General features: G+C 41.3%; 1 protein-coding gene across 7 annotated transcripts in view; it reads right to left on the bottom strand.

The window, feature by feature from the left end:
- The window catches only part of NUMB (NUMB endocytic adaptor protein), an 82,905-nt gene extending 78,177 nt beyond the window's left edge, over positions 1–4,728 (bottom strand). For 6 of the 7 annotated variants that reach the window (XM_081315836.1, XM_081315840.1, XM_081315838.1 and 3 more), the window contains exon 1: positions 4,652–4,728. The gene's annotated coding sequence lies outside the window, so the exon portion shown is untranslated. Of the gene's footprint in view, positions 1–4,455; positions 4,591–4,651 lie in introns of those variants that run through there. The other variant, XM_081315837.1, reaches the window with a different exon arrangement.
- Positions 4,729–13,196: the final 8,468 nt, after the last annotated feature.

Raw genomic sequence — 13,196 nt, 5'->3', positions numbered from 1 at the left:
ATTAGAACAAGCATCAAATCATAACAGGGTCCATAAAGATTTATGCCTCAGATCTATACTTCTGCATTCTTAACAGAATTGAAAAGAACTATATCTTTTAAAGATGTACAAATGATTTGCAATTCGATAGTGATGGGGATTTAAAGTCGTTCCCTCAAATCCATGTTCTTGTGCTATCACATTTTTCAAACAGGCCAGATCCAAGATTTAACAAAATTTATAGTTTGCATAGGGACGCGGTGGCTCAGTGGGTTAGGACGCTGAGCTTGTCGATCAGATGGTCGGCAGTTTGGCAGGTCAAATCCCGAGTGCCACATAACAGAGTGAGCACCTGTTACTCGTCCCAGCTTCTGCCAACCTAGCAGTTCGAAAGCACGTAAAAATGCAAGTAGAAAAATAGGGACCACTACGGTGGGAAGGTAACAGCGTTCCGTGCGCCTTTGGCGTCTAGTCATGCCGGCCACATGACCACAGAGACGTCCTCGGACAAGCGCTGGCTCTTCGGCTTTGAAACAGAGATGAGCACCGGCCCCTAGAGTCGGAAAAGACTAGCACGCATGTGCGGGGTAACCTTTACCTTTACCTATAGTTCGCATAAGACAACTGTATCTGTTCTTCTCATTGAGTCACTTACTGCACCCTTTTCTTTTACATTTATCCTACTTGCCCATCAGTTTGCTTTATATCTCTCTCATTCTAGCCCTTATGCTTTGCTGCTCCTAAAACATGCTTCTCGGCTACATGGAGACTACTGTTCTGTGTCCATAGCCAATTTGAAAAGTCCTTCAATAAAGAGTGTAAAGGAAAGGATTTACAGGACACCTCCAAGAGTCTTTCTACAAGGACCCAGGAAGATGCACTATATTACTTTAAATCTGCTGGCAACTTAACACTGAAGATGCTGAAGTGATAGATAGCTTCTCTCTTTGATCAGCCATTAACAGTAAAGAAACAACTATACAAGAAATACACTACAGACTAGCACTTAGCCATGAAGGTATTGGAATAGACATTCAGTTGCTGTAAAGTGTCTATACCTACAAAATTCAGAATAGCACAAGCAAAGATATTCCCTGTGACTCTCTATGGAAGCAAACTTGGATTTTGAAGAAGCAGGATAGGAAGAGTATCGGCACTTTTGAGCAATGGTGTTTGAAAAAGCTCTTGAGAAGAAAACAAATGAATCAATCCACAATTCTTGAGGTACAAATGAACAGGCTCAAACTATAATATTTTAGGTGTATTACATGAGGATTTAGCTCTCCTGAGAAATACATAATGCTAGCAAAAGTGGAAGGGAAGAGAAGAGAACCAACACGGTGATGATTGTGGCAATGGATGTACGGTTGGAAGATCTCAAGGGACAGATCATCATGGACAAAATCTAAGTCGGTCCAGGAGTCCACTTGATGGCACAAAATCTACCTACCTACCACTGCATACAGTATGCAAGGTTAAAAACGTACCCATTCTCCCAACTACTGGCGCTCTTTGCACTATTTTTCTCAGCCAAAATAAGATCATCATGACAGAGGTGATACAATGACCTGCTCTTGCTGCCATCTGTATTTCAGATGACCATTTTCCTTGGCATACAAGCCCAAATAATTGCAAATGAGGGGGAAAAAAGACATTAGCAATGTGGCTTTTTATACTATACTTTTAAAATACCAAGAAATTAAGGAAAGTTTAAAAGGAAAAGTAAACAGAGCTGAGTGAGGAATGTACACCTCTTTTTGCCACCAATCTTTTCCTTATTTCCAGTACTTTTCACACACACACACACACACACACACACACACACACACACACATTCTAATGTACACACTGGTGATTGCATCCAGAGGTAGTGAGGATGAAAAATAACAGTGTTCATTATAGTCCCTTATCCAGTGTTTTCCTTTATACCAGGTAAGAAAAAGATTGCTTGCATAGGCGAGCAAAGATAGCAATGGAGGCAAACACAGCCCTCTGCACAGGATGCAGCACCCACAGGAATGCGTAGAAAAATGCACATTAATTTTATGTCTTATCTAAATCCAATTTTTTTTAATGAATAAACATTTGGATCACTCAGAAATACTTTTACTAGTCTGGAATTGGGAACTGCCTATCCTAAACTAATCTAGAGCCAAGAACATTTTCCAAGTGGCTCTGGATTTAATTAAAATATTTTCAGTACTTCCAATCTTAGAGCTCCTAAATACAAAGTTGAGCAATTCCATGTAAAACTTTAGACACAACACTTTTGACAGATTGATATATGCACTAACAATTTGGCAAAATGTTTAGTTTCTTCAGCCACGGTTCTTTAAATGAAACACAGGACTATGAACTAAGTTGTATCATCTAACAGCTCTCAAGTACTTAGATATATTAAGTGGTGTACCATAATTCATCTATCTTGGCTAATCACTTGTCTGTTAATCTGTGATGGCTAAGAATTAGAAGCTAGAAGAAAATGTTGCTTTATAAGATTTCAAACTTAATTTAAAATCTTATTTAACGGTGTCTGGCTTTTGGCACTAATGTCTCAGACAACAATGTTTGAGCTTAGCATAGATTATCTAATCAGGGTGAGTTAATTCAGTAAATAAACACGTAGGAAGATGCAAGGCATCACAATAAAATTTATTTTCCTTATCACTGTGTACTTTTCACCAAAGAGTAAAATAAATATTTGATTAAAAATAGTTCTTTTAGTATAAAAAGGTTCATTATCCTACATGTTAAAAGTCTACTGTAGAATTTTTTTTGCATATTATATGTAAGAACGATGGCTTTACTCTTCTTCCACATTTGTACAGAAAGCTTAGTAAGAAACAAATATTACAAATTGAAAGAATGAACAATTTTATGTTTGCAATATGTTGATCATGATGTCATTCAGTGTTTCCTTAAGTGAAAGAATAACAGTCCAACAATACAGTGGAAAAATGTTAATCGTCATTGCTGTTTTTCTGTGTCAGGCATAAAATAGATACCACGATAGGTTTTGTAAGGCTTTTGACAAGAATTAAGGGAAGTTGAAAATATTCTTCTTCATTATCTTTTGTGGCAGATAGTAACTACAAACAAATGCCAATGCTGCACAAATGTATAAATAGTGCTTCCTCTCCTGTGCTCAAAGCCACATATACACAGTGTGGGAACTTCAAAATGTTTAAGATATTTTCCAACACACTGAAACAAGGCAGCAAATCACTGCAAATGCATTACTGAATGGTGAAGCAAGGAAGAGAGAGGCTCAGAAAGCATGACAATCCACACATAAAACAAAACATATTCTATTTTTTTTACAGATTTATAAAATATGAATGTACAGGTTACATAAATCTTTTGGATTAAGGAGGTCTGGATGAGAGCTGCTGTAAGAAAAGGAAACAATGGATTTTCACAAAGTGAGCACTCTCCCAAATATTAAAATATAAATTCATTTAACCCCTTTGAAGAAAAAAAAATGAACCTTCACTTTTGCTATTCTCGCAGCTAAGCAAAGTGACGAGGATTTGTTATTGCCCTTCTGTGAGAAAATGGGCAACATTGCACATAAAATCAAGTGCCTATTAGTGAGCTTGCATTATTTTTGTAGGGTTTTTTTCCCAATTCTTTATCTAGAAAATGTGTAATTTTTTTTCCTTAAAGGCCAGAGTGATCCCATCATGACTGAAATCCACACCTGTTTCACAGATCTTTTAAAGTTTAACCTCACTGACTTGACCCCCCCCCCGCAACACACCAAATCTATTTCTTAGGAAGCCTGAGTTAAGAACAAGAAATTAGGGGTAATTAACTTATCAGCGCTTTCCTTCCCGGACTCCAATCCCAGTCCCTGCTTTGGACTGCGAAGTGAGGGTTCAGCAAAAGGATCCCCACAAACCAGAAAACGCAGCGCAGCCTGGAGAGGAAGCCAACTGGCAGCATTCCTCCAGAAAGCCAACCGGCCCAAGCCGAGGCCTAACCCGAGAAGGCAGGACAGCCAGGGGCGCTGCCACAACCACCGAGGGGTGACAACTCCTCTCCCCGAGGTCGGCCTCGCTGCCCGGCTCCGAGGGATGCTGCGCCGCTCTTCCCGCGGCGCGACCCCCCTCCCGCTCCGGCTTCCCTTCCCTTCCCTTCCCTTCCTCGCCCAGGACGCCTCGCCGCCCGCTTTTTCCCCGGACTGCCCTGCCGCCGCCTCGCCCAGGACCCAGCCCGCCGTTTAACCCCTTGGCCCCCGCCTTCCTCCGGCGGAGGAGAAAAGCCTCCCAGTCCCGCGCCTCCAGCACCCCGGTGCCTTCGGCGCTCCAGCCTGGCTCAAGGGGGCCTTGGCCGGCCGCCCCCTCCCGGCCTCCCCCGCCCGCCCGCCCGCAGGCATTCGTCGCCCGTCCCCGGCAGGCTGGCTCGCCCCTTCCTCCTTTCCTCCGCCCGCCCGGCTCTCGCTCTCCCCGCCGCTCCTTCCCTCCGGAGACTCACCCCGGCGCTTCGGGGGCAAAAAGGAGCCCAAGCCCGCCCCTCGGCTTCGCTCCGCACCCGGCGCCTTTCGGGCCTTTCGGCGCAGCTCTCCCGCTCTGCCCGCCGAGGAGACGAGCTTCGCGCCGGGTCTTCGGAAGCCCCTTCCCTCCGCCGAGCCCCACCCAGGCAGTTTCCCGGGCCGGTCGCTCAGTCTCACCTGCTCTACCGCCTCCTCCTCCTCCTCCTCCCTTCAGCTTCTGCTAAGCCGCCAAGCCGCGCTGTCTCCCTCTCCCTAACAACAGCTCCCACCTCCTCAACTACTTCTCTGCTTCCCCTGTCCGAGCTTCCCGAGGCATTCGCTGACTTCGGCAAGAACTCCTCGAAATAATTGGCGAACGTTTACGCCTGTCAAAAACCTCGCCCCACCTTTTCGTTTCCGAAGCGTTTGGGTTTGCACGGTGGTTTTTTTCTGCCCCCCCCCCACTTTCTTCGCCTACCTTTGTTTAATTGGTTCAGACTATTGGAAGTGGCTGCTACAATAGGTCAGAGAAGGTGCCATCATTGGTGAGATCTCCGCCTCCCAATTCCGGAACCAATATAAGTGCCTCGCTCTGGTTGTTTGGTTGCACAGTACGGAGGGACGTGGTCGGTAGAGCGGTGTTTCAATACCTGCTCTTAGTGTTTCCCATTCCCCCCCCTCCCGCCTACCCTGGAAGGAAAGGAGAAATTCCTATTTGTCCATAAGCACCAAACCACACATTGGAGAAGAAAACAACGCATCCAAAGCATTTCTGTTAGCCGGTTGACACTTCGGCTTTGATAGGCAGAAAAAGCTGCCTTCGTAGAAAAACATGCCTGCTTTTTCCCCTCGTATTTTCCTTTAAAGTGGCCCTTAAAAAACTATCAAAAAACCTCTCTTTCTCCATTCACATAAACCTACAAGTCATAATCTTATACGTTTTTCTCAGATGGCTGAATTTTGAGCGCACGCACACCCATGAAATTAATGTTTATTCTCTTTTCACAGATACTTTATATTGGTGGAAATGACAGTGTTTAAAAGATTGGGCAATTAGATTTAATTTATTAAAATTCACAAAAAGGAAAGGTGGAATTATGGTTTCATCATGTTTGCAATTTTGGTTCTTTTTTCACCCCTCCGTGGCTGAAAGATTTCAATAATTTCATATTACAAAACTTGTTTGGTGCTGTAAAAAAAGATTCTGCTTTTTAAAGCTTATCTATCGTAATCATTTTATCAATATTCCCCTACTTCTGTTTATTTAGAGCAAACTACAATGGTCCCACGGACCTTATAACCCTGAGTGCTAAAAATTATGTACAATTTTCTATATGTGTACATCAAACATGTGTACTTAAAATTGTGACCTAAAACACAACTATTCCAGACCTTTTGTATTTTAGAAGGGGCTATGGCTACATTTTGTATGCCTTGTCTTTGTTTGTTCCACATAATGGTAATGGTATCTTATTTAGCTAATAATTTCCCACTTACATTGGAAATCCCTCTGGAAGTCTGGCTGAAGAGTGTGGTGAAAAGATTACATTTTCATTAGATTTACAGTTGCCTAAAGGTAACAATCACTTCTGACACTGTAACTAATTGTAACCAGTATCAGCAACCTCTTGATGGAATGCTTAATATAGCTAATCCTCAAATGTTCAAAACGATTCTGTCATACGGTGTTTAACTTTTGTGCACAGTGTGTCTGAATATAATGTAGATCCTTGCTTACCAAAGTGACAGAGATATAGGGTAAAAATGTGTTAAAACCAATGTTCTAGCTGTAAAAAAATATAGAGAAAGTTAATGTAGAAAGAACAATTAATAAGAGAAGGGGGAAAAAGACACATATAGTTTTCAGGCATTAAGGCTTTAAACACAATACTGTATTATCTTTAAAATACTAAAAATGGAAAGCAGTCTAGGTTTAGGTTTGTTTTTACAAGTAACTCAGTCTTCTTGTTGAGTTGGACACCAACGGCAGCACACCAGTAGACGGGTGACTGTGAATGGCAACAGGACACCAGATGCATGGAAAAAGAAACCAATGCTGCTGTGATCTGCAAAACGTGCTCCATGTATACGCTTATGCCCATAGAAGAACCAAACTATGAATGTACCAAATGTAAACTAATTGTGCTACTAGAGGAAAAAGTAAAAGGTCTAGAGAAAACTCTAACCGCTTTGAGACTCAACCCACAAAGCAAGAAACCCCAAACCTTGCAAGAAGAACACGCCCAAATTGAACACAATAATGGTCAAACAACTTCTAAAAGAATAGACTCCTTAGAAGAAGAAAAGAGATGGAAACATGTCACCCATAGAAGAAAAAACACAAACCTAGGAGGAAAAAAAGCCCTCTCCAATCCAACCCACTCTGATGCAGCCCCACTGGTGCTGAGCAATCAATTTCATAGACTGTCCTTGGAAGAAAACAAGCAGACACCTGGAAAAGAAGCATCATCAAATGTCCTCCAAATAGTAACAACATCAAGTGCTCCTGTGATAGATAGAAAAGTACCTGAAAACTCCCCAAGAAAAAAAGATGAGTGTTGATAATAGGAGATTCAGTTCTCAAGGGAACAGAATCAGCCATCTGTAGGCCAGGCAGCCAATCAAAGATGTGGCTGAGAACCTAACCGAAATAATAAAACCCACAGATTACTACCCTTTTCTACTACTACATGTAGGGACGAACGACACCAAAATGGACCTGAAAAGAATATCAAGTGATTACGAATAGCTAGGCAAGAAGGTCAAGGAGTTAGGTGCACAAGTAGTTTTTTCATCTGTACTGTCAATGAAAGGTCAACATCCCATAAGAGAACAAAAGATTCTAGAAGTGAACCATTGGCTAAAGGGTTAGTGTTATCAAAAGAACTTTGGATTCCTGGACCATGGTCTGCATTACCTCCATGATGGATTTTGGCAAGGGACGGGCTGCACCTTACAAAAACTGGGAGGAATGTTTTCGGAAAACACCTGGTTCAACTTATTAGGAAGGCTTTAAATTAAAACTGAGAGGGGAGGGTGACCAAACTTTAGGATCTCTAGGACCTAATTACAAGCAAAAACCCCTAGAAAACAAATCAAATAATGAGGCAAGAAAGGATTGGAAGGAAGACAAACTCAAACAATAAATAGGAGAAATGGGAAGCATACCCAGAGATGATGATGATGATGATAATAATAATAATAATAATAATAATAATAATAATAATAATAATAATAGGAAGGGACCTTGGAGGTCATCTAGTCCAACCCCCTGCTCAGGCAGGAAACCCTATACCATTTCAGACAAATGGCTGTCCAGTCTCTTCTTAAAAACTTCCAGTGTTGGAGCATTCACCACTTCTGGAGGCAGGTTGTTCCACTGGTTAATTGTTCTATCTGTCAGGAAGCTTCTCTTTAGTTCTAGGTTGCTTCTCTCCTTGACTAGTTTCCATCCGTTGCTTCTTGTCCTGCTTTCAGGTGCTTTGGAGAATAGCTTGACTCCCTCTTCTTTGTGGCAGCTCCTGAGATATTGGAACACTGCTATCATGTCACCCCTCCCCCTTCTCTTCATTAAACTACACATACCCAATTCCAGCAACCGTTCCCTGTATGTTTTAGCCTCCAGTCCCCCAATCATCTTTGTTGCTCTTCTCTGTACTCTTTCTAGAGTCTCAACATCTCAACATAAAATCTTGAAATGCCTATATACAAATGCACAAAGTTTGGGGAACAAACAGGGTGAACTAAAATTATTAATACATGAAGGTAGATATGATATAATTGGAATTACCAAAACTTGGTGGGACGAGACCCATTGGTACACACTGACAGAAGGATATAACTGTTCAAAAAAATCCAGACCCCATAAAAGAGGAGGTGGAGTTGCACTATATATAAAAGACCACTATATTGTTACAGTAATGCATGAGACCGAAGACAAAAACCTCCTAGAATGCATATGGGTCAATATAAAAGAAAAAAAGAATGACATTGCCATAGGAATATACTATCAGGCTACCCAACCAAGCAGAAAAAATAGGTGTACTTTTTCCTAACCAATTAACAAACATATGTAGGAAACACACTACAGTAGTAATGGGAGACTTCAAATACCCTGACATCAACTGGAAGACTAATTCTGCACCAAGTGAGAAATCGAATAGATTCCTGACCAACCTAGCTGACAACTTTGTTGACCAAAAGGTAGATGAGGGAACTAAAGGGGACAGCCATACTGGACTTAATTCTCATGAAAAGAGAAATGATAGAAGGAGTTGAAACTATAGGAAACTTGGGCAAGAGTGACCATGTCATACGGTAATTAAATATAATGTAAACACAAGCATTAGAACATAATGATATCAGAGTCTTAGATTTTAAAAGAGCTGACTTAACAAACTCTAAGAGAATTTGGGAAAGATTCCTTGGATGAAAATCTTAAAGGGGAAAACAACTCAAGAAGCTTGGGAAACTCTGAAAAATATGATCACAAAAGCCCAATCCAGCACAATACCACTGAAAAAGAAAATCAAGAAATCTAACAAGAAACCAGCATGGCCACACAACGATCTGTCTGATAAACTCAAAGACAAAAATAACAGGTACAAAAAGTGGAAAGAGGGACACATAACTAAGGCAGAATATCAGCAGATAGCCAGAATCTGCAAAGAAGTAGCCAGGAAAGCAAAGTTTCAGAATGAACAAAGACTCATCATTATTTTTCATGCCTTGATCTCCTCATGGATGGGCGATTACAATGTGCTGTACATGAAGCTACCCTTGAAAATCATTCAGGAGCTACAGCAGAATACAGAATGCAGCAGCAAAAGGAGCGATAGGCAAGTCCTGCTCTTCCAGTATGTATTTATCTATTTATCTATCAAACCTGTATGACACCCATCTCTCTGGTTTAGTACTATACCCTGCTATCCAAGCCACCTGATTATCAGTTAGCTGTCAAGTGCAATTCAAAGTGTTGATTATTCCCCATAAAGCCTACATGGCATTTGTACTCATTTGAATTATGTAATTCAAATGAGCATTCAGTTTTGAATGAATAGTACTTGATCATAATTATGGTAGCAAGAAAATAATGCCTCTATGACTAGTATATTAAATAAGAGGGTTTTTTGGTGCTACTGGTTTTTCTGCACTTCCAGTCCTCGAGTAAGTTCACATCGATTTAACTCTGCAATATGAAAGCCTTCTACTGATTTAGACTCTTGCATCTGCTGTGACTCTAACTCAGACATGTCAAACACAAGGCAAGGGGGCCGGAGCTGGCCCGTGAAGTGGTTTCATGTGGCCCGCGAAGCCATCCTGGAAACAGTGAGGGAGCGGCCCCCACTGCCTTGGCCCTGGCCCAGAGACCCTCCTTCTGCCAGAGACCCTCAGATCTGTCCCACTCCTGCCCAGGCCCCCACAGGCACCCTTGATGCGAACGATGTAGAGCTGGCCATGCCCACCCAGTAGGCCATACACACTCTAGCCACGCCCACCCAGTAGGCCACGCCCACCCTGACCATACCCACCCGGCCCCCTGAGGGCAACCGCAATGCTGATGCGGCCCTCAATGAAATTGAGTTTGACACCCCTGGTCTAACTCAAACCTTCCATTTGATGCTCTCCAACGGGACTATAATTCCCAACCAGCACAAACATGCTGCCTAGGAATCATGGGAATTAGAAGCAAAAAGTTATCTGAAGGGCACCATGAAGGGGAAAAGCAGAAATTTTCTGGCTTCAGAGATCATATTCTTGTGATTTCTGTATCAAACGATTGTTTACAGTTTCCAACTGAAGATATTTGAAAACTGGAAATGTTGCCTGTGACACTGTGAATTGGAACTGAGCAATACAAGATCAGCTCCATTTTGCTAAAATGATTAGCTTCCAAATAAATTCAGTTTAAATCACTAAGTCTTCAAAACTCTTAGGCACAGTGTTTCTGAAGGGTTCCCACTTGTTGCCCTCTGTGCTTGTTTATAAACTAAAATCTTCACTCAGCTTCACTTGCTCTGCATAAGATCCCTACTAGGGTGTTCCAGTCTTGATGTTTTCATTTTTCCTATTGACATTGTTGTAAACTTATTTGATTTTGTTTGTTTATCTCAGTATGATTTTTAAAATGCTGTTCTTTTATACAGCAATAATCTTGTCAGTTTGTGTTAATATGAAACCTAAATACTGTAGCTGTTTACTCATAAATAATTTCTGGTAGGTATTGTTGATAGCTTTGAATGAATATATACTCCTGAAACGTCATTCCTAGAAGGTGCAGGTGAAATTACAGAGTCTGAAAAGGCTCTCTGCTATAAGAACACATTGCTGAACAAGATGGGCTGCTCCTCCATCTCCTTATAAGGCATCTCAGTATGGACAAGTAGCCTGTATTCCTTAGAGCAGGGGTGTCAAACTCAATTTCATTGAGGGCCGCATCAGCATTGCGGTTGCCCTCAGGGGGCCGGGTGGGTGTGGCCTGGGTGGGAGTGGCTAAAGTGCATATGGCCTACTGTGTGGGCGTGGCCAACTCTACATCATTCGCATCAAGGGTGCCTGTGGGGGCCTGGGCAGGAGTGGGACAGATCTGAGGGTCTCTGGCAGAAGGAGGGTCTCTGGGCCAGGGCCAAGGCAACGGGAGCCGTTCCCTCACTGTTTCCAGGATGGCTTTGCGGGACGCATGAAACCACTTCATGGGCCGGATCTGGCCCCCAGGCCTTGTGTTTGACATGTCTGCCTTAGAGATCAAAGTATATTGGAAGAAGAGATGACATAACGAGTAGAGAAATTATATCTGCCGACTTTCTTTCAGTATAATGGAAGTTATTAGAGGCACAGAAACAACCCACTGGACTTTTTCTTCTGCCAAGAAAATTACTTAGTACATTCTGTTGTCATGAACTTTGCTCTCAATATAGGATAAGTGCAAGCAAGCAGTTTAACTGTGCACACCATCTCTGCATACAGCATTTCTTAGTGCAGTAATTTTTCAGTTTCTATCCTTGTTCGTTTTGTCATTATTTCCCTTCACATCACTAGCTCTCCCCCGCTCTCCCTTTAAAAGTAAGACGCTTGGAGTCTTGAAGTCCAAAGCTTTGTGTTTTAGTCACTGGCTGTTCACTGGCTGTTTTTTCCACCCCTCATTATTACCAACTGAGCAATCCTTAGATGTCATGTTTTGTGAATATCAAGTGAGCCTTAATAAATCTAACTCTTCCAAATGAAGAAGACGTGAAGAATACCACAAATAAAATGGGTTACGGTTAGACAGCTCATGCACTCTTGCACATGGGTGTGTATGCATATATGTATTGCCCATTTAAGTATAAATGTGGATATTATCATAGCTTTACACTTCTTAGCAAGAAAACAAGTGATACCTTTCCACATAGCTTTATTTCTCCGTTTAAATATATCTCATAGTGACTCATTTTTTTTAAAGAAAACGAACTTTTGTTATTAAGCTATTTGAGTTAGACTAGCCAAATTTAGATGAAGCTCGTTTTCTCAGTGGAGCTCTGTGTGCAAGATAATTAGGATTAAGGATCACAAAGAAACAGAATGGGAGAATCCTGGAGAGAGAGGGAACATGAGCTGCCGTTGGAGGTAAGCCAAAGTCTTAGATAAGAGATGCTTCATTAAGTGAACTAGTGCATTCAGAGAGTTAAGAGGAAGGGAGGGTGAAGGGTGGCAGAAAGCTCTTGAGAAAGTCTTTTGAACAAGCACTTAGTCTTGCAATCTAGCCATGGATGTCACAGTAATCATAATGGGGCACAGATTTTACAGTTCTGTCCAGTGCCTTCACTATGTTGATCTACTTGGATGCCACTGAGCTGAACGGAGAGGTTTGTCAAAGCCTTCTTTTTTCGAAACGTACACGAACATGCTTAGAAATGTTCTTCTCCCATAATAGGCTGTTGCTTTTGGCAGCTCAGCAAAAGTGACAAGATAAATCCAAGCCGCTAATAAAGTGGGGGGAAAACAAGGCTTAAAAAAAGCAATAAATCAGGATTACATCGGGTTAGCTCTAAACAAGCAGGAATGACTGTCCTATATGTATATAAATGTAGTTATTAACAACAAAAAGAAAATGAAGAGCAAGAAGCAAAGATATCCATGGAAACTTTATTCATTTTATTAAAGGATCTATAAGAACAATGCAAAGTGGCAGTCAGTAGCCACTTAAGAATCACCCCAAGAAATGAAAATGAATAAAAAATAAAGTTAATTATAATAATCTTTGTTTTCAATCTTTATAATTATAATATACATGTTGTCTATGTATATGCTAATGTATGTATTTAGAAATAATTGACACACTTTAAATAGAGATATAACGCCTCACCCCACTGTTAAGAAAATTGTGATCATTTGAAACTTTTGCTGTTCATTTTCTTGACCAGGTGCTGTTGCTGAACAGCTCCCTGTCTCCTGTTCCTCTTACGACTGACTTTTATTTTTAAGATGGACTTTGGCTGGACAGCTCTTCATACAAAGGACTAGCGCACTAGCCTTTCAAACTGAGAGCATTCATCTGTATAGTAAGATGTGCCCACATTGATAACAAACATTTTTCTGTTATATAAAACGACTTCTCAAAAATACTATGGGGAAGTCCACTCAGCCAAATGTTTAATCTCTTTAAATATTACAACTTTTTCATTTTGTAGGCACTTGAGATTTTTTTTTCTGCTTTTTTATTTTTGAAGCTGTTTCTGCTGCCATTTTAATAGTGAATTTTCAC

This window comes from Vipera berus (assembly GCF_964194415.1).
Source record: "Vipera berus genome assembly, chromosome: 1".
NCBI lineage: Eukaryota > Metazoa > Chordata > Lepidosauria > Squamata > Viperidae > Vipera > Vipera berus.
The sequence above is the reverse complement of the archived record's forward strand: the minus strand, read 5'-3'. Positions and strand labels throughout refer to the sequence as shown.